Source organism: Macaca nemestrina, chromosome 1 (genome assembly GCF_043159975.1).
Source record: "Macaca nemestrina isolate mMacNem1 chromosome 1, mMacNem.hap1, whole genome shotgun sequence".
In the NCBI taxonomy this organism is placed as follows: Eukaryota; Metazoa; Chordata; class Mammalia; order Primates; family Cercopithecidae; genus Macaca; species Macaca nemestrina.
The window spans coordinates 136,690,333-136,710,839 of record NC_092125.1 but is presented as its reverse complement, the minus strand read 5'-3'; the positions used below and the strand labels follow the sequence as shown (position 1 = coordinate 136,710,839).

At 39.6% G+C, this 20,507-nt stretch overlaps 2 pseudogenes; one reads left to right on the top strand and one right to left on the bottom strand.

Annotated features, from left to right (window-relative positions):
- The first annotated feature begins 10,691 nt into the window (after window positions 1-10,691).
- On the top strand, window positions 10,692-11,242 carry LOC105485440 (large ribosomal subunit protein uL22 pseudogene; annotated as a pseudogene).
- Window positions 11,243-11,527: 285 nt separating this feature from the next.
- On the bottom strand, window positions 11,528-17,771 carry LOC105485499 (NADH dehydrogenase [ubiquinone] iron-sulfur protein 5-like; annotated as a pseudogene).
- Between the last annotated feature and the right edge of the window lie 2,736 nt (window positions 17,772-20,507).

Here is a 20,507-nt window from a genome sequence, read left to right as displayed (position 1 = left end):
ATACAACCTCAAGAAAAAAATTGGAATTGTTAGAAAGTCCTTTTCCTAGACCAAATAAAAGTGTTACTCTGATACCTCATGATAAAAAGGACGTAACTGCATGTTACATACTACAGTTGTGAAGTGTGTTTTCTAAAGGATGACTTTTTGGTATGAGCTCAGAACTGTTTGGGTGGCACTGTATTACATAAGATAAACACTTGCTGAATGCAGATTCCCCCACAGAAGTAGCTCTTGAGACAGCAGCTGCAGTGTAATTGTGAACCAATCATCACTCTGGAATCGGAAGTCACAGCAAGCTAAAAGAGTAATACAACATAACCTAATCTACTCAGGGTACTACTGATATGCATATATATACACACAATAGATAAGCCCTGACTTTATTATATACAGTTATTATATGTATTTTGTATATCATAGATAAGCCCTGGCTTTATTAAAATTTAGTCTGGTCTTTGAGAAATGTTTTGAGTCTACTAGTGCTAAATGCTAAGTACACGTGTATGTATTTACACACACACAACAGATATACAGATACAGATACATATAATTCTAAATATATATGACAATATATATATAATCAAGATATTGCAATAAAGAACTAAATTGGAAGTACAACAGGAGTCTTATTGCTACACTGTGCCAATTATGTTACCACATTGTTTCCTCCCTGCAAGACTGATAAGAATCTACAAGCCCCCAGAGCACAAGGGATTTGAACATGCCTGGTGAAAATTGGAAATCAATAGGAGTCTATAATCACAAGCAAATGACATCATTTTCGCTGGGGTGAAAGATGGCAGGCATCACAGAGCTCATATAAAAGCTGCTGCACACGGGGCCAAAATGCCAAAATCATACCCTCTCTCCTCAGTGTACCTTGAGTGTTCCTAGATTGAAAATCCCTGATTTTTTGCTTGTTTGTTTGGTTTGTTGGCTGATTGATTGGCTGCTTTTTTTTTTTTTTAACCTGACTCTTATAAAAGAAAGAAAATTATTCTTAAATTTGCTTTAATTAAAGAATACAAAAGAAAAGCAAATCATTCTTTAATTTTAGACAACACTAATGTCAAACCTCTGTGCTAAACTTGTGCTAATTAGATAAGGAATTTTTTTCTGAATTCACTGGGAATGGGATAGAAAATGTTTTCTGAATTTGGCATCTCTGTTTATCTGCATTCTTGCTACCAAGTGTACAAATGTTTCCAGGCTTTCTGTCAACTCACCACAAATTCATCTCAAAACTGGCTTGAGGTGAATGCCATTTCCAAAGTGAAGAGGTAATTTAGTCTCCAGGGTCATTTGGTTCTGCACATCATTTAAGCAAAGTCCACCAATTCAATGTGAAAATGAGAATTACCATCCACTAGGGGCCAAGCTAAACCAAACATTTAATTTTATTGTAAATGTCTATTTTGACCTAGTTGCAAATACAAGTCTTTTTTTTTCTTCTTCTTGATTTTTAGTCCATTACATGATGCGTCCAATTCAAAACTGTCCCTTAGCTCTAGCTCAGACAGAAAGCCACATTTCAGCAATGTGAATATGCAGTCATTATGAAAGACATGAAAGTAACTACCCTCAGAAAGACAAGTGGTGCACTCGATGTCAGCCTCATCTAAACACCAAAAGAGATGTCACTTTTCAGACAGCAGTGCATTTAAAAGATTTCCAAAATGTTAACCAATGGTACCATCACAATATTCATGGCTATTCTGTTCCCTTTTTAGGCAAAGGAAGATGTGCTAAATTTGATGGGTGCCGAGCTCAGTTTTCAAGAAAATGCCTAGCCAAATGTCAATTTATTTCCAATATTTCTGAAAATGTAAAATGTGCTATGATGCCATCTTGTTAATGGAAAGTGAGTAAAAGTTTTAAATGTTGCCCATGTGGGATCATAATTACATGGTTGCATTTAAGGGCACTTTTGAGGTTGAGGTGATTCTAACTTGAAGGTTCTATAAATCAGCATTAATTGTTTTCTGAGAAATTGGGAATTAATGTGTTCAATGACATATAGGTTACTAGTTGTCAACATCCTGCAGTCCACAAAATTCAGATTTAAGAGAAAATGACTCTGTCGACAAATGGACTTTTTCTATTGCTTCTACATTTCTTTATGTAATTTAGTTTATTATAAGGAAATACTGGCTCAAAATAGAAATGAAACAAAAAAAAGAATAGCTAGTGCAATGTTTTACATGGATAACACAGAAAATAAATATTTCTTTATTGAAAGGCATATGTAGTTTTCCATAGAGTTTAATATGTATAATATTCTGTAGCATCCTGAACTTATGCAACATGATTTCTCCTTTAAAGAAAGCTGCCTCTTCCTGTCATGAATTCAGAAATATTTGCTCAAGTGTACAAATCTTATAAGCAGAAGGCTGGTCCTTAGCATAAGCAGAATGGACATCTACTTATGTACTATGATTTGGTAAGAATCCAAGGATTTCTCTCCCAAGGCATTTAGAAATGACTTGATTTCCCACTCTGGGCTTATTGTTGTATTCTCCCACAGAAACTCTTGCCTCAATTGTACTAGTTATTTGGTGACTGTTTTACTTCATAAAGCTCTGTGTTTGCATCTTTACATTTTCTAAGCTATATGTGTACACCAGAAAAGTCATTATTCTAAGTGTTTGTGTGTGTGTGTGACTTTCTTTTAATACTGTACATATACTGAATATTTGCTATATGGTAATGAGTAATAAAAATATAGACTTTGGAAAAAAATTAACTTTAAAAAATACATATAATAGGATGTTCTAATGGAGAGGCAAGAGTATAGGGCAAGAGATTGTTTTACATTTCAGTTCATAAGTTTTTGGCAGAGCCCAACGAAGGCCAAATCTACCCAGCGTGTCCATTGTCTGGGAGGATTTCCACAGGGTCACGTAAGCAAATCCAAACATGTCAGATGAGCTTTTTTTTTTTTTTTTAATTTTTACCATTGTAATAGGTGTTTGTTTTACAGGTGCTACTGCAACATGAAGTATCAGTTCAAAATATATCAAATAGAAAAGGATTTATTTTAACTGCATTTTACTTAATGTTTACAACCTAGTCACCATTTTATGAAGTTGCTTACAAAAGTCTGTACCTTCAAATCTACAAAACACAAGTTTACTACAATGAGCATTTAAAATGCCATAACTGTTTTCATCTACATTTCCGGTTCATGCAAATACTTCTAATGGGCAGCAATATTTACAAACATGCACTAAACTGCACAACATTACGTCTTCTGTTAAAACCTTTATACAGTGTCTTGGAAAGCTTAACCAGGAAAATGCTTACAGCTGTAATCCAACTCTGAATACTGCTGGTTAGCTTATCAATATTAAAACTTTGACCAAAGAATTTGATGGATTTGAGTCGAAACCTTGACTTAAATAATTTATTAGTGGTCACTCATATAAAACATAGTCAGCAATGTAACACTATAAAATACAGTTTCACTACAAATACAGATTGGCAGTTGGATTTCTGTTTTTGGCAGAAAAAAATGTTTAGTTTAAATAAATTATTCTGGAAAAGTAGGTTAAATAATTTCATTTATATCTAAACACTATGTAAAAGGTAATCAAAAAAGATAACCAAATTTTTTCATCTGTTTGTTATTTTTGTCTTTCAAGATAATAAGAGTGGTTTTCTACAGTTAAAATAGAGCTATTATACCTGGAGTTCTGGAGTTTATGAATTTTGACTATAAACTTGATGACTGTATTTATTTTATATACAGAAACTTGCTGCACTGAGCAAGGCACGATTTTCTACTACCATGATAGTGTTCATTTTAATGTTCATATGCAGAAAAAAATGAAACAGTAGCCACTGATAATGAATTGCATACTTTAGAGCCATCTGGTGATTGGTGCCTTGGCTTAAGAGTTATTGGGTTGTCGTCCAATTATCAAGTATCTTCTTATTTTTCTCCATCTTTTTGCTGTTCAGCTCAAGGACATTCATCATCTTGTGGGTGGTCCCTTGCTAAGACTTCACCTGCTCTGCAGTATGCTCTGCCTCTTCTCCCAGCCCTACCAGGCTGCTTCCTTCCTCTTGGCTCTAGTACTGGCCCATCCTCAGCTCACTGATGGTGTCATCTTTTGGTGATCATATGAGAGGCAGGAGTCCCTACTGTTGGCCTTGAGAATAGAGTCTGGACCAGGGTCTGAGGACTCAACCCCCATAGAGGTGGGGGCCCCTTAGAGCCTACATAGCTATTCTCCCAGCTTCAAACCTGCCTCTAGTCATCTTCCTGGTTGAAGACCATGGCCATCCCCTTATCTGAGGTCCTGTCATGCCCCCACCACTTTCTCCAAGAGTAGGTGCAACCTGGATGGACTAAGGATGATTCTAAAGGTATGTCAGAGAAAGCCAGTAAGTGGCCTGTAATCCCAGCACTTTGGGAGGCCGAGGCGGGTGGATCACGAGGTCAGGAGATCGAGACCATCCTGACTAACACGGTGAAACCCGGTCTCTACTAAAAATACAAAAGAAATTAGCCCGGTGTGGTGGTGGGCTCCTGTAGTCCCAGCTACTCGGGAGGCTGGGGCAGGAGAATGGCGTAAACCCAGGAGGTGGAGCTTGCAGTGAGCCGAGATCGCGCCACTGCACTCCAGCCTGGGTGACAGAGCGAGACTCCATCTCAAAAAAAACAAAAAACAAACCAAAAAAGAAATAAAAGAAAAAGAAAAGAAAGGGAGTAAGTGGGGTGGACCTTGAACAGCAGAGGCAGAGGACTCTAGGCAGCAGCTGTGAATGGAGGGTAGGAGGTTTGGTGTGTGTTTAAGTGACCAGAAGGATCAGACCTGAGCTGCAGTTGGGTTCTGGGCATTGGGTAGGACTGTGTGCAACGTGTCCCCATCAAGAAAAAAGATGTGGTTTCTTTTTTCTTTTTTTTTTTTTTTTTTGAGATGGAGTCTCACTCTGTCGCCCAGACTGGATGGAGTGCAGTGGCATGATCTCCCCTCACTGCAATCTCCGTCTCCTGGGTTCATGCCATTCTGCCTCAGCCTCCCGAGTAGCTGGGACTACAGGCGCCCGCCACCACGCTCGGCTAATTTTTTGTATTTTTAGTAGAGATGGGATTTCACTATGTTAACCAGGATGGTCTCCATCTCCCGACCTCGTGATCCGCCCACCTCATCCTCCCAAAGTGCTGGGATTACAGGCATGAGCCACCGCGCCAGGCCCAAAAGATGGGGTTTCTAAGGGTGTGTATGTGTGTGTTTATCTTTCTGGGCTGAGGGCTCAGGGACATGTGGGTAAGGTATTCTCTCACAAGCAGTCACCTCTCCCACCCTCATCCCCACAGCCAGCTGGTCCCATTCCCCACTCAGACTTCCTTCCTAGTCACTGAGTCTCAAAGGCCTCCAGCCAATAAGAGAATGGGGCTCCAAGGGTCCTTCCCCTCCTCCTCTCTCCTAGATCTCTTCCTCCCTCACCCCAGTCCTGCCCTGCTCCTGACTGGGCTCCTCCACACCTCACAGCCACTGTAGGGTTCCTCAGAAAGCATTCACAGGAAATCACTCCTCCCCTGCTCCCTGGCCCTTACTTTATTTCTATCCATGACTCCCAGACTGGTGTACCCTTCTCTTCACAAACACTGACCTCAGAGGCTCCACTCATGCCCCACACCCTGTGCCTCCAGCCTGTAGTCTCCCTCTAGGGCCACTCATTGTGTCCCCCATCTCACAGTGCTGATGGTTTCCTCTCCCTACCCCTGCCCCTCCCTGCCCCTCCCTGCCCCCTGTTCTTCACCCAGAGGGCTGGAAGAAATTTGAACCCTTCCCTTCCATGTTGTACTCTTTCCCCCTTCCCCACCGTGGCCACTAAATTATTTATATTTTGTAGAGAGAACTCTATTGTAGAGGATGAGGGGGGCTACTTTGGTTTCCTATTTCTGTGTATAAACATACTATAGACAATTACAATAAAAGTAACTTAGATTGAATTTTCCACCAGCTCAACAAGGTAAGGGATTGAATTTGAAGTTACATGAAATTTTTTTTTAAGTTAATACAAGACTTCTTGCCTTCTTGAATTTGAGGACGAAGTGCAGGGTCTCTACATACGGGAGCCAGGAAAGATTTCTTTTCACACAAGAAGATAAGTTCCAGGAAGGAGCGAACACATTTGTCTTGTGTATCATTTCCACAGGGCATAAAGTAGGCAGTAAATTAATAGCGTTTAAATAAATTAATGACTAGATAAACACATTAGTACAAATGTCATTATTAGTTAGTTATTATTCAGCAGAAGGCAGAGAGGAAGAAGAAATAAGTTTTGAGTCCAGAAAAGAAAATTTCCCAAACACTGGAGGACCAGAGACAAATGAACAACATATGGCAACCTGAGGATACAAACATGCTCTGTTACACAGAGGGCTGATAGAGCAGTAGGCACTTGGTGTTGGATTGGGGGTGGTAGGGGTGTGGGACGTTGAATAAGAATGACAAAGACAAATTTGTTCTCAACCTTATCAAATTGATGGAAGAAAGGGTTGGAAACCTATTGCTATGAAAGGGACCTTTCAGCCTTTTAAGATAAACATCTTAGAAAACTTTTGCAGCCATGTTGAAGTCAATCTCTCCAGCTGCAAATTTCTCTTCAATCCCTGATTTTCAATTTTTTTTTGTTTTTGTTTTTGTTTTGCCCTGTTCCTCTTTTAAGCAAATATGAGCTCAAAGTGCAATGGGAGAGTTCCCTGGCCCCCCTCACAGGATATGTAACAGGGATGTGGTTCTTCTGCTCATGCGCTCAAATCCCTTACAGTAGGGGGAGCATGTAGACAGGCAGGTGCAGGAGCTATGGCAAGTGCTTTTGGACTCCGGTCCCATGATAACGTCTAGGGGTGGGAGCCTGCAACTCCCAAGGCCCAAGTGGGTGTGTGTTACAGGGTGCTCTTTTAGCCTTGCCATCCACCAATGGCTTAAGTGTTAAACAGCTCAGTGGACCCTCTGCCTTTTCACAAGGGCAGAGGGCCAGTGTGACAGCTTTCTGTATCCTGAGATCTTGTCCAGTGTCCAGGAAAATTCAGGTCACACGTGGACTTGAAGGATGGTGAATTTGGGGGTTTTACTGAGTGGTGGTGGTGGCTCTCAGTAGGATGGATGGGGAGCTGGAAAGGGGATGGAGTGGGAAAATGATCTTCCTTTAGAGTTTGACCACCCAGAAGCCTATCTCCTCTCCCACCATCCCCAGCCAGACTCCTCTCGACGTTCAAATGCTTCTTTTCTTCTCTCCTCTGTCATTCTGCTCTTCTGTTAATCTGTTTGTGGAGCCTGGGGTTTGGGGTTTATATGGGTACAGAATAGGGGCCAAATGGGTACAGACATAGCAGGCCAAAAGGCAACTTTTTGGTGTTCAAACAGGAATACCTGCTCCCACTTAGGGTCATGGGTTTTCAGGCTTGAGGGTGGGGCTTTTACCAGGAACAGCTGTCTTCTACCCAGTATTTCTCCGTCTCTTGTCCATATCAAAAGGCTCTCCATCATGCACCTGGAATCTAGCTAGGCAGCTGGTCACCAGGAAGGCTTCTAGGAAAAGCCCAGAAGGGAGGTCAACTAGAGACAGCTTTTCAGTCTTTCCTACCATCCAGTCCTGATGTGGCCTGCTAGAAAATCTTTTCTCACAACTGCTAGCCAGTGGAGACAGAAACTTTCCCAGAACTTATAATAGGAGGTCACACGCAGGTCAGGTCCTAAAATAATCTGGAAAAGTACCTACCACAGAGGTGATTTTCCTCCTTTCCATGAACTCAGACACTCCCCCATTCCTCCCTCTACATCCTTCCTAGGGAAACTCAACAATATCTTCTCTTTCGTGAGAAAGCAACAAATGATCACATAATTCATAAGACAAGCTACATATTGCAATGAGGTATAATTAAAAGATGTCACATATTTACCAACTGGCTCACCTGTAGCCCAGCATATGCGAAAAATCCTTCACTTTGCTGAATGAATCCAGCCGCCTGCTGAGAAAACCGTGTCAGCCTGACAGTGCCTGACTTAATTACTTTGAACTTAAAATAATTAATAAGTCCCTCATTTTCCAACAGGAAAGCACTTAATGCTGTTCAATAAAATAATTCATAGCCTACGTAACTTGCTGCAGCCAGGAGCTGTTTTTTGTTTGTTTGTTTGTTTTGGTTTTGGTTTTTTTCTTTTCCTATAACTTTGGGTAATTTTTCCACTACACATTTGGAATGATGTTTCCTCACTGAGCCTCCCACAGGTATGTGAGTTTTGATCATTACATTTCTTCTAGTAAACCCAGTCTTCCTCAAATGCACCAGGGAGAGCCTAGCTTTCACCTCTTCCTCCCTCTTGCTAATCCTTCTGAGTCCTGGGCTTCATTGTAAATGGTCTGAAGAGTCTTTTGGCCTCAAAACCTAAATATTTGCTTAAAATAAATGTAGAAACGGGTATAGGGAGGTGGTTGAGTGAAAGGAAAAATGTGTGCCAAGTAAACAAATGCAAAAGAAGAGAGCACAATAGTGAAACATTGTTGAAGGATGTACAAAATGAACCTGAACTTCACCTTCTTCTGGTCGGCTTTCCATTTGGTATCTTTGCAGGTGCCTGCTTGAGGTAATATGGATGCACAAGGCAGTGAATCTAATTTTCGAAACTGTTTAAAGAGATATTTTTTAGTCTGTAAGCACATTTCTTTTAAGGGGAGAAACTGTCTTTCAATATGCCTAATGGAGATCAAGAAAGAAAGCTGTGGTTTCCCAAAGGTCCTATATTTGATTTCTGCCCTGAAAAGAATGTTTATTACATTCTAAGTAGATCTTTTGTTTGTTTGTTTGTTTGTTCGTTTTTTGTTTTTTGTTTTTGAGACGGAGTTTCGCTCTTGTTGCCCAGGTTGGGGTGCAATGGCATGATCTTGGCTCACTACAATCTCCGCCTCCTGGGTTCAAGCGATTCTCCTGCCTCAGCCTCCCGAGTAGCTGGGATTACAGGCATGCACCACCATGCCTGGCTAATTTTGTATTTTTAGTAGAGACGGGGTTTCTCCATGTTGGTCAGGCTAATCTTGAACTCCCGACCTCAGGTGATCCACCCGCCTCGGAATCCCAAAGTGCTGGGATTACAGGCATGAGCCACCATGTCTGGCCAGTAGATCGTTTTTAATGGAAAATTTATTGTTATAAGTTCTGTAAGACTATTCCATAAATGGGTTAAAACAGAGCGGGACAGGGGAAGGAGGACAAGAATAAAAAGCTAAAATGTTTGTTCTTTGTGAAAGCAAAACCTTTGCCAGGAGATACTCTAGGTGCCAGTATACTGGTTCTCAAACTTAAGTGTGTGCATGATAACCACCTTGGACCTTGAGAAAATGCTCAGTGCTAGGAGGTAATATCAACAGAGACTGTCTCAACAAACCTGTAATGAGACTTGGGAATCTGCATTTTTGAAGACTCAGATGATCTGATGTGATCAACGGTCTACACTTTGAGAAACACTGCTGTTATCAGCAATGCAGAGTTGAGGGTGGCCCTAAAGGACCTGAGAACCTGAGAATTTGCTACTAAGGAGATGCAACTGAAATTAACAAACATTGACTATTATCAAATGTCCTTAAGTAAAAAGCCAAAGTTTTCTGTGCCCCTTCCAGTAAAGTAAGCTGTTTATAAGTCACCGGTGGGGGGCGGGAGGCAGTGACGTTGAAAATTTTCACTTAAACTTGATTTGTTTCAAAGTCCTGCTTGCTCCTTTGATGGAAAAAGAAAATCATAAATAAGGGGGAGAAAGGTCTCACTTTGTATTACAAACAATATTGTTTTAAAGTTGTAATTAGACATCCTCACTGGTGCACAGATCTTCCCCCTGGAAAGAGGGTCGCTACTGCCCCTTCCTTTGACAGAAATTCTATCCTTACAGGGGCTTGACTGAAAACTGTAAGAAAACCTCCTCGTGCCCACCACTTTGTTAGCCACCCCAGCAGTGGATTCATGAAGCTATCTGCACAGATGATGAATCCCACCTTCAAGAGAGGGATGAAAGCACTGAGGGCAATATTGGAAGATGGCTGAGCATTGTTTCAGACAGAGAGTAAGGGGAATGGAACTCTTTGGTCCCACTCTCTTGATACCCTTTTCATTATGATCAAAATATCAAAGTACAAACTCTTGCCCAAAGAGGGGAGAAATCTCTAATTTTGACAGATCTATAATAATAATGATGAGTTTGCATCAAACTCTCCAGATAACCAAAAGTTACTCCTTATTATAGCCTGGTGTTTAACACCGAGGCTTTGACAACAAGCAGCTGAGGGTTGAAGCCCAACTCTGCCCTTCACTGTCTGTATGATTCAAGGTATGCCATTTACTTCTCTGAAGGCCAGTTTCTTTATCTATAAAATAGAGATAATAATAAGTCTTATTTCACAGTGTTGTTATGAGGGTTAAGTAAGATAGTTTGATAGAGTGGTTAGTACAGGGAAAAAATGTTTTAAATGTGTGCTATTCTCACTCCCCTATAAATCCATAAGGGCAGTAGTATGACTCTACTGTTTGTCACTGTAATCCCAGCATAGATCCTGGTTTCATAAATACTTTTGGAATAAAGAAAAGAAGGAAAAAAAGTAAGAAGAAAGAAAAGAAGGAAGGAAGGACAGATTTGAAAAAGCAACTAGCTCTTTCCCTAAGCAGCCTGAGGTAATCTGTGAAAATGATTCGCTATTCACTTGACCCAGGGAACCCCAGGAAATCATGCAAATCAAGAGGTTCCAGTCTTCGTGTTCACTTCAAGAACACTCGTGAAACTGCCCAGGCCATCAAGCGTATGCATACACGAAAAGCCACGAAGTATCTGATGTCACTTTACAGAAACAGTGCGTACCATTCCGACATTACAATGGTGGAGATGGCAGGTGTGCCCAGGCCAAGCAGTGAGGCTGGACACAAGGTCGGTGGCCCAAAAAGAGTGCTGAATTTTTGCTGCACATGCTTAAAAATGCAGAGAGTAATGCTGAACTTAAGGGTTTAGATGTAGATTCTCTGGTCATTGAGCATATCCAAGTGAACAAAGCACCTGAGATTCACCGCCGGACCTACAGAGCTCATGGTCGGATTAACCCATACATGAGCTCTCCTTGCCACATTGAGATGGTCCTTACTGAAAAGGAACAGATTGTTCCTAAACCAGAAGAGGAGGTTGCCCAGAAGGAAAAGATATCCCAGAAGAAACTGAAGAAACAAAAACTTATGGCACAGGAGTAAATTCAGCATTAAAATAAATGTAATTAAAAGGAAAAAAAAGAAAAAAAAAAAAGCAACTAATTCCAAGGCAAAAAAGTAAAAAGTGTTCAGAAATCATAAAAACCTATGTCTTGCTCCCAAAAAGTCTTTTGCAGGTCCAAGCAGTGAGTCGGGAATCTGTCCAAATTCCATCTGGTGGCACTGGCCTCTCAGCATGAGTCTTCCAAGGTAACGGCAACAAGAGAAAGGACCTCTGGAGAGCCGTGCCCAGGGAGTGACTGTATCACCCCTGTTCAGGTCCATTGGCTAGAACCCATCACATGACTGACCCAGCTGCAGGGCAGTGGGAAGTGGAGTGTGCCATGCTCCAAGGGACAACAAGAGGGCCAAACACAGGCGAGCATTAGCAATATCTACCGCAGCCTGCGTCCTAGCATCCAAGTCTAAGGAAAGGCAGTTGGCAAAGGGTGTATAGGAAAACATTCTGAAAAGACACAACAAAAATAAATATGTTAAATAATCTTTATTTTCTTTACAATATTATGGGATTTTCATCTGGTGTCTGATATTTTCAGGTGCATAAGAGAACTCTCAAGGAAGTATAATACAGTGTGAACGGAGTTAAAACTTTTATTCCCTCACTTTCTCTTCCTCTCTCTCTCAGATGCAGGCAAACACACATATGACAAAATACACACTGTCTATTTTTTCTGTTCAGGCAGAAGTTCTCTCCATCCACGGTAACCCAGACCCTAAGAGGAGAAAGAGAGGAGAGATGCAAATGTTTGTTGATACCTAATTATTGAGAAGCATCAAGAGATATTAGAAATGAGTGGATATGTATCTCTGGCATGTTAACTGTCCTGAAAAAAAGCCTTAGTTTTCATTCCACTGGATAAACAAAGCATGTCAACTTTGACTTTGAACTACCAATTGACTTGGGCCAGATCTGTACATCTAGGACAATTAAATTATGGCAGAGTTATTCTTTTTGGTAACCTAAACACTCAATGGAGATAGCTGCACAATTAATTCACTAAAATTTGTCAGTATCCAAATCTGGGCAGAACAACCCAGATGTAATTTGCTCACAGTACATCTCGACAATGTTACATAACTTGAGCTTGTAGATTATTGGACTAGAACTAGTTCTTTCTGGGTCATAAATTTATGTGCAGTTTATCACAACTTTTAGTGCCTTAGAATTAAGGTACTGTAGTTTAATACCATGTAAAGTGTTTTAGTTAGCTTCCTATGGTGAAAAATCAACTTCCAAAGTCTCAGCAAGTTACAACAGACATGTTACACATTGGCAACTGTAGTCAACTGCTGTGGCTTTGTTTAATCTTTTCTCTCCAGGACTCAGATTAAAGGCAGGGTTGTGTTTCAGATTAGGAGCAGCTCCTTTTTGAGATATGCCATTCTTGAGAAGAGAGAAAAAAGTAAGAATGTTGCGAGAAACACACAATGCCGCTCAGATGTAGCATGAGTCATGTCCACTCAGGTCATAAGTGGCGGGCGCCTGTGGTCCCAGCTACTCAGGAGGCTGAGGCAGGAGAATGGCGTAAACCCGGGAGGCGGAGCTTGCAGTGAGCTGAGATCCGGCCACTGCGCTCCAGCCTGGGCGACAGAGCCAGACTCAGTCTCAAAAAAAAAAAAAAAAAAAAAAATTAGTCACATGGTCAATAATAGAGAAGTATACATATTCCCTTCCCTCAGGACTCACTGCAAGGTACATGGCCACTGGCAGGAAGTATAATCCTCTTATAGGAAAAGGAGGGAATATTTGTAACAATATAATCTTTCAAAATACTGAATCTTTCTCATCTTACTATCCCTAGGGCCTAGCACAGGTGTCCAATGAATATTTATTAAATTGCATTGAATATTCATTGTATCGAATGAATATATCATTTTAGCATAAGTCAGTCATCTGAAAGAACAAGTATTTTATCATTATGTCTATCACCACTATTATCATCAAATGATATTTTTTAATTAGCCATGTATACCTAGTACTTATCTGAGCATTCTACAGGTAACAATAGATTTTATTGATTACTTTTAGTAGTATAGCAATCTAAAGAGAAAAATAATGGCAAATAATTCTTAAAAAGACATTAGCATACATTTTCGTTAACACAAACTCACAATTTTCTTTTTGAAAATACTGTTAATAATGCCAATCAAATTCTGATAAAAGTAGAATTTGCTTTTCTAAAACTTGTTGGTATTTAAAATTGTATTTCTTCTGCTAGAAATATTTTGGGGGAACACCAGAAATAGTGGGTGAAGATATGAACGATTCTCTTGGACAATGGACACAGAAATTAAAAGTCATCTCAGAAATTAAAAGTCATCTCAAATTTGTTGATTCTGAAGGCAGTCACTGAAATAGTTACAGGTTGAAGTACAAAATGAAGATTGCACGCTCAGCCTGGATGAACTCAAAATATAATAAAAGTTTGGGATACATTTGAACACGGGCTGGTTATGCTGCTTTTGGATAAGCATTGAGGCAAAATGAAATTCTAAGACTCTGCCAGCCCCCTCTTAGGAATCTGGGTATAGAGGCTATGCTACAGCACATTCACTATCACAGAAATCGCTCATTTTAATTTGCATCCGTTTCAGGAGTTGGTCACGGGCAAATTCACACATCCAGAAACTAGCTTTTCCTCAAAGATACCAGTATACTACACATTACATTACAAGAATCAGGACTAATACCTTTATCCTGTAAAACAATGCAGTCCCCTCCTAATTGCAACTAGAAATTGTACCAAAGTTATCATTTGTGCTCAGTGAGTTTGCGAATTAATTCATTATGCTGTTAAAATCCCAGCGTCTCTTATCACCTGCCGCTTTAAACACTCTGGTTGCATTAACAGCGCTGCCCCGTCAGCTGCCAACTGCAGGAGCTGGAGGCAGCTAAGAAGTGAATCCTTGAACTGAGAAATTCCACCTAGGGGAGGAGACGCAGCTTTGACTTGCAAACAGGGCCCAGGAATCCAGCAGAGCTATCTGGAGAACCACCTGAATCATCAATCCATAAAACCATCATGAAAGTCAATGTCTCCTCCAGCACAGATCAGAGTCAGGCTTAGATAAAATGCTGTCGGTAATGATAACCCTGTTCTCTGACCACGGACAAGACTAAGGGATCAGTTGTGCCTTATTTTGAGGAAACCTTGTGCAAGTACTAACTTGAAAATAGCAGTCAGAAAAGCCACGCACCCCTTGTTTTGAAATCGTTTTCTACATATATGTGACTTGTACATTTAAAGGTTGATGTTACCTTTGAGGAAATAAGCCAGTATTGCTGACTAAAATAATATTTATTTTCTACAGTGCCACCATAAGCCTCCTACATTTGCCTGGCTGCCAACCTATAATTAATTTGCTAGTGTGCACTGCTTGTCCCGAGATTTCCACAGAGCCACACTAGTATTTCTCATTAAAATGAATCCTGAAGGCACTTTGTTATTGTTTAGTCTCAGAGAAATATTGACAGTGGTTTTCTTTTTCCCTCCATCAACATCATTGTTTTATAAACGCTAAACGCAAAAGAATTTTTTGCACACCTTTGAAGTATTCCTTATCAATAATTCATTCAAAATCACAAAGGAGCAAAATAGCTGGGTGGTTGAAACTGTAACAATGTTAGGAAAACCACATCTGCTTTTAAATCATCATATTATTGAGTTAAAGCTTCATTGAAGGCACAGTAACATCCACAAGCCCGTTGGTTTCTCTTTGTGCTCAATTCAGCTGTGCCTTTTAAGTCAGCTTTAGGGGCTTGTTTCACCAGCATTCCAGATGACAGCACTAGTTGTGGGCACTCTCACCTCCATTTTTGTTTAAGATGCCTCCTGAAAGAGCAGAGCACCTGTGTCGTGCTCTGCCTCTGCCTCATGTCATGGATAATTATCTCTGAATATGGAAGTTTGGTTTGCCTGATTTTTATACTATGCCCACCAGGAAGGAATTATCCCTACTCTCTGACATTCAATGCAGAGCCAAATCTATTGCCACTACTAAATAAATGTTAAATAATAAGAATCATGTGGTGCTGCTAGGAAGAATATCTGTTTAAGAAAAGAAGAAGAAAATTGAAACCTATTACACATGTGCCAGCGATATCCTCTACAGGATTCAGATATTAAACATCAGACTCTCCATTTTACTTTTAGCGTTGGATGAAAAGGCCATGCTATTTAATTATTCCAACCATAGGTTAAAGAAAACAGCCATTAGCTCTTTTGTTAAAACATTCTTCTACTCTCCTCATTGATTTGAAAGTTAATAATGCCAGTAGTTTTCTATGTCACGGCATTGAGTTTTAAAATTACTGAACCTTATTCCTGAAGTCTAAAGTGATGGTAAACCATTACAGAGAGTGCATATCACAAACTAGGATATATTTTCTTGAGATTGTTAGGCATGTTAGAGCTAATGTTATTTTAGAAACTATAAAAAGGGAAATAAAAATGTTGGCTAAGGAATCCTGCTTATAAACTAAACCTGAACAGTTATCTCTTGGCACACTCAGAAACCCATTTAAACTTTCTCTGGAGATTAAATGAACATCCTTCTGTATGTCTGCTCACTTCCCAAAAGCAATGAAATCTTATTTAACTTGAGATAAATCTCTAATGTCACTTTCACCTCTCATCCACAACAAAACATAGCATTGTGCAAAATTAGTTATAGAATTAAAAACACCAATCATATTCTTATAATTTGCTTTCTTGCCCTCAACAAAATCTCTTACAGTTTTTTCTTTTTGACTTTTTAGCAATAGTCAAAACTGTCTAGCTAATTTCATTTAACTCGATTGGGAAACAAACTTTTAAGAACTTTTAGAAACTGATGGCCAAAGAAAACTAAAGCCAGATCAACCTTTCACAAGTAAAGCTATAAATGAAAGCTCATCTCCTCAACTGTTTATTTAGTTCTGGGTTCTCAGCAATGGCAGATGATACTTGGGATATAGCTAATACTAGGTTTAAGAAAAGCAAGGCTTTATTCTATTTCATCATGCATAGAAACAAAAAACTGTAGAGTGCAGTGGTGTGAGCCTGTAATTCCAGCTACTGAAGAGGCTGAACCAGAAGGATTGCTTGAGTCCAGGAGTTTAGCACACTAAGACTCTAGTGCACCCGGACTCTAGTGCACTAAGCCGATTGGGTGTTCACACTAAGTTCAGCATCAATACGGTGACTTCCTAGGAGCAGGGGACCACAGTTTGCCTAAGGAGAGGTGAACAGGCCTAAGTCAGAAACTAAGCAGGTCAAAACTCCCATGCTCATTAGTAATGGGATCAGGCCTGTGAACAGCCACTGGGCTCCAGCCTGGGCAACATAGTGAGACTCTGTCTCCAAAAAGAAAGAAAGAAATATAAAAAACTCAGCCAAAGATTTTACAAACTGAGAAATATGAATAGATTAACACTATATTATATTAACTCAAGAATAAGAGACTAACCAGGTGTGGTGGCTCATGCCTGTAATCCCAGTACTTTGGGAGGCCAAGGCAGGCAGATCATGAGGTCAGGAGTTCGAGACCAGCCTGACCAACATGGTGAAACCCCGTCTCTACTAAAAATACAAAAATTAGCCAGGTGTGGTGATGCACGCCTGTAATCCCAGCTACTCAGGAGGCTGAGGTAGGAGAATCGCTTGAACCCTGGAGGCGGAGGTTGCAGTGAGCCCAGATCACGCCACTGTACTCCAGCCTGGATGACAGAGTGAGACTCCATCTCAAAAAAAAAAAAAAGAAAAAAAGAAAACAGAACAAGAGACTAATAGTGATCCATCATAAATGGTCTACGAGGTAAGCTAAGACTAATACACCTCTTTTTTTATGAGATAATATTCTGGCATAGAAAGACATATATTGATCAAATTCTCTCACAATATCCTCAAAGATAATAATGTATTAAATAATTATTAGCCATTAATAATTATTTAATAATTATTAGTTATTAATAATAGACACTATTCATTGAATATTTACCATGTCAGGTACTATTCTAGAGGAAATTATATATATGTTATATATGTACGTGTTTGTGCTTATATGCATATAAAATCTCAGTATGTTCAACACTCCTTTGAGATTGGTATTACTCTCCCAATTTTTTAGTGAAGGAAATAAAGCTGAAAACTACTTTATAACAGCTGGGTGCAGTGGCTCACACCTGTAGTCCCAGCACTTTGGGAGTCTGCTTAGGGTCCGAGGCTCCCCCTTGCCCACATGGTGAGGTGGACGGGTGTACTTCCCTTCCTTTACCAGCTTGTCCCACTGCTTCCTGATGGTACTCAAACGTCTCATCGTTTTCTGCCAAAGTATACTCTATGAAATAATCATTTTCTATTTTGTACTCTTTCTCTGCCCAGATACCACCAATTCCATGTGCACATTCTATCCATTCTTTTTCAAAAGGATGACATCGAGCAGGAATCTTGTAGGACTGTTCAGCACTTTGGATTGTCAACCATCGATCTGTGTTAACGCGAAACCGTTTCTGCACGTCCAGGAAAGGCATGGCATTCTGATGCTCGTGCCCTTGTCTCTTCTCTGGCCGCTGCTTCAGGATGATTCTACTTTTCAAATTTTTATATGACACAAACCTGAAAATAGTTCACTAATATATTAGATTATCAAATCCATTTTGACAAAGAGCTCAACACACAAGAATAATGAACCCAAATTAGGTACATTTAATATAGACAGCATAAAGGGGATGACTTATTTTAATCTTGGTTTCAGTAAGAAAAAAAAATTCATAGATTTTAGTTGACCACAGACCGCACAATAATTCTGCCCCCAAATTAATGATCAGAGGCCTTATTACCCAGATGGAGGAAAACAGTTCTCTCATTGTAACTGTCAGGGAATATCTACAACTTGAAAAGTCTCCAGAGCGTGAGACAGCTTGTGAGGGTGTGGAGAGGGGCCTCTTGCAGTTTTCATCTGGGTTAGAACATAGCAGGTTTCGCTGGAGAACTTTTCTGAAAGTACCCAGGCTAGGGCAGCCTCCTTCTGATAGCCCCCGCCCACCCTGGGTAGTGCCATACCTATCTGATATGAGAGATCTGTTCAGAGGCATCAGCTGATGTATTTTTAAAATGCGTCCCCAGTGATTCTAGCACATTACTGTATACTTTGCATCTTATACTCCCCCAAAAGTTTCCCAGTATCCCAAGTAAAAGCCATTTATCTACCAAAGCTACAAAGCAGAAACAGATATTAAAAATTACACAGTGGGAGAAAAATGCCAATTTAGCTTTTGTATACAGTGACCACAATTGAGCAACATATTAGCTTAAATATCTTGGCATAAAATCAATAATGGAGAAACCAGGGTTTAAACATTGTAATAAAATGTTTAAAAGCTTAAAAGCTAAGATTTTTACGGCCAGACAGATTGAGAGATTTTTTTTTCTCTAAATTTCGGTATTGTTCTTTGTCAGTTTTTTGTTTTGTTTTTTTGTTTTTGTTTTTGTTTGTTTGTTTGAGACAAGGGCTCGCTCTGTGGCCCAGGCTGGAGTGCAGTGGCACAATCATGGCTTATTGCAGCCTCAACCTCCTGGGCTTAAGCAGTCCTCCTACCTCAGCCTCCCAAGTAGCTGGGACTTCAGATGCACATCACCATGCCCAACTAATTTTTGTATTTTTAGCAGAGACGAGGTTTTGCCATCCTGAGACCAGGTTAATCTCAAACTCCTGGGCTCAAGTGATCTGCACACTAGAATTACAAGTATGAGCCACTGCACCCAGCCCCTTTCAAGGATTTTGACCTTGGTAAGCTTAGTGAGCTCAGTGACCTCAGCTTCTCTAAACCTCAGGTTTCTCATCTGCAAAATGGGACAGTAATCATTTCTCAACTTGAATCTCACCTTCATCACTTCTAGCTGTACAGCCTTAGGTAGATGCTTAACCTCTCTGTGTCGTAATTTCTTCGTCTCCAAAATAGCACAACAATAGTATCTACTTCATAAGGCTGTTGAGAGGAATAAATGAGCTAATATATGCAAAATATTTAAACGATGTATGGCTTACAGTTAACCTTCAATAAATCATAGCTATTATTTACTGTCTCTTCACAATGGAGACTATATAACCTGCCCTATCTATTTTACAGGACTCTTAGAAGAATCACATCATGTGGTGAATGAAGAATTACTTTCCAAACTGAAACTCCAACTGAATATTAGCTAGTATTTGTATCAGGCAAAAATGCACGAAGCTTTTGTATAAACTTACACTTAGAAATTATTATTTCTAGTTTGTGTAGTTAGCTCATTTACCAGGCATGTTTGGGCACTTGCAATGGATTCCAAAGTGATTTGATAAAAATTTTACATGTGTATTGTAAATACTTACTAGGTGACATTTATATTTTCAGGAAACTTCAGGAACAATCCAAAAGTTGTAAATTTCAAAACAATTTTTGTAATGACCTCCCTTTCAGGGCTTCAACACTGAAAGCAAACAACTGTTTCTGGTTTTGTTTCTGTTTTCCCAATCATACCTGAAATTGCTTTTAATTGACTTTACTTACTAACCTTAGAAAAAAGAAATCATTGTTTCACAGAAAGTAACCCTCTGAGATTCCAAAACCACTGCCAGCAGAGATCTTTTGCTAGCCACCATTAGCTGAAACGTTTTCTAAAACATGGCTTTGAGTTGCACTTTTAAAATCAATCTTGCTATGTTTTAAACTTCTACAATGAATTTATCTGTGTTTGCTGTTTAATAAACAGCATTTTGAATTCATGTTCAAATTCCCTTTAGAATTTCAACAAAAAACCAACTACATTAGTTGGTTGTTTGTTTTGCTTTCTCTTCTTCTGTTTCACATACACAGTTCAAAAGCCAAAATTCCACCAATACAACTAAAATTTATGTGGGCTAATATTATCAAATTATTATACATATAGAATGCCTTTTCTAAACTTAGCAAAAAAAAAGAAGTCTTGTATCAAAAGCATCTTTAAAGGACTTGTTTTCATTTTTTATCATAGTACCCAACCAATGAAAAGTAATGCTGTCTCAAAATTTATTGGATTTACTGAACTGTGTCTTCAAAGAAAAGGTTGTTTTATGAAGGAAAGGAGCTAGCTTCTCTTTTTCCTGATCAGAAGATTATCTAGTTTGAAGTGAACTGTTATGTCAAAATAAATGAGAAGCAGCAATATAAGCTAAGTGAAAACCCAGGAGACAATGCTTGCTTTGAACTGAAAGTGGAGGCAGCATTATACAATGTGTAAATGCCTGG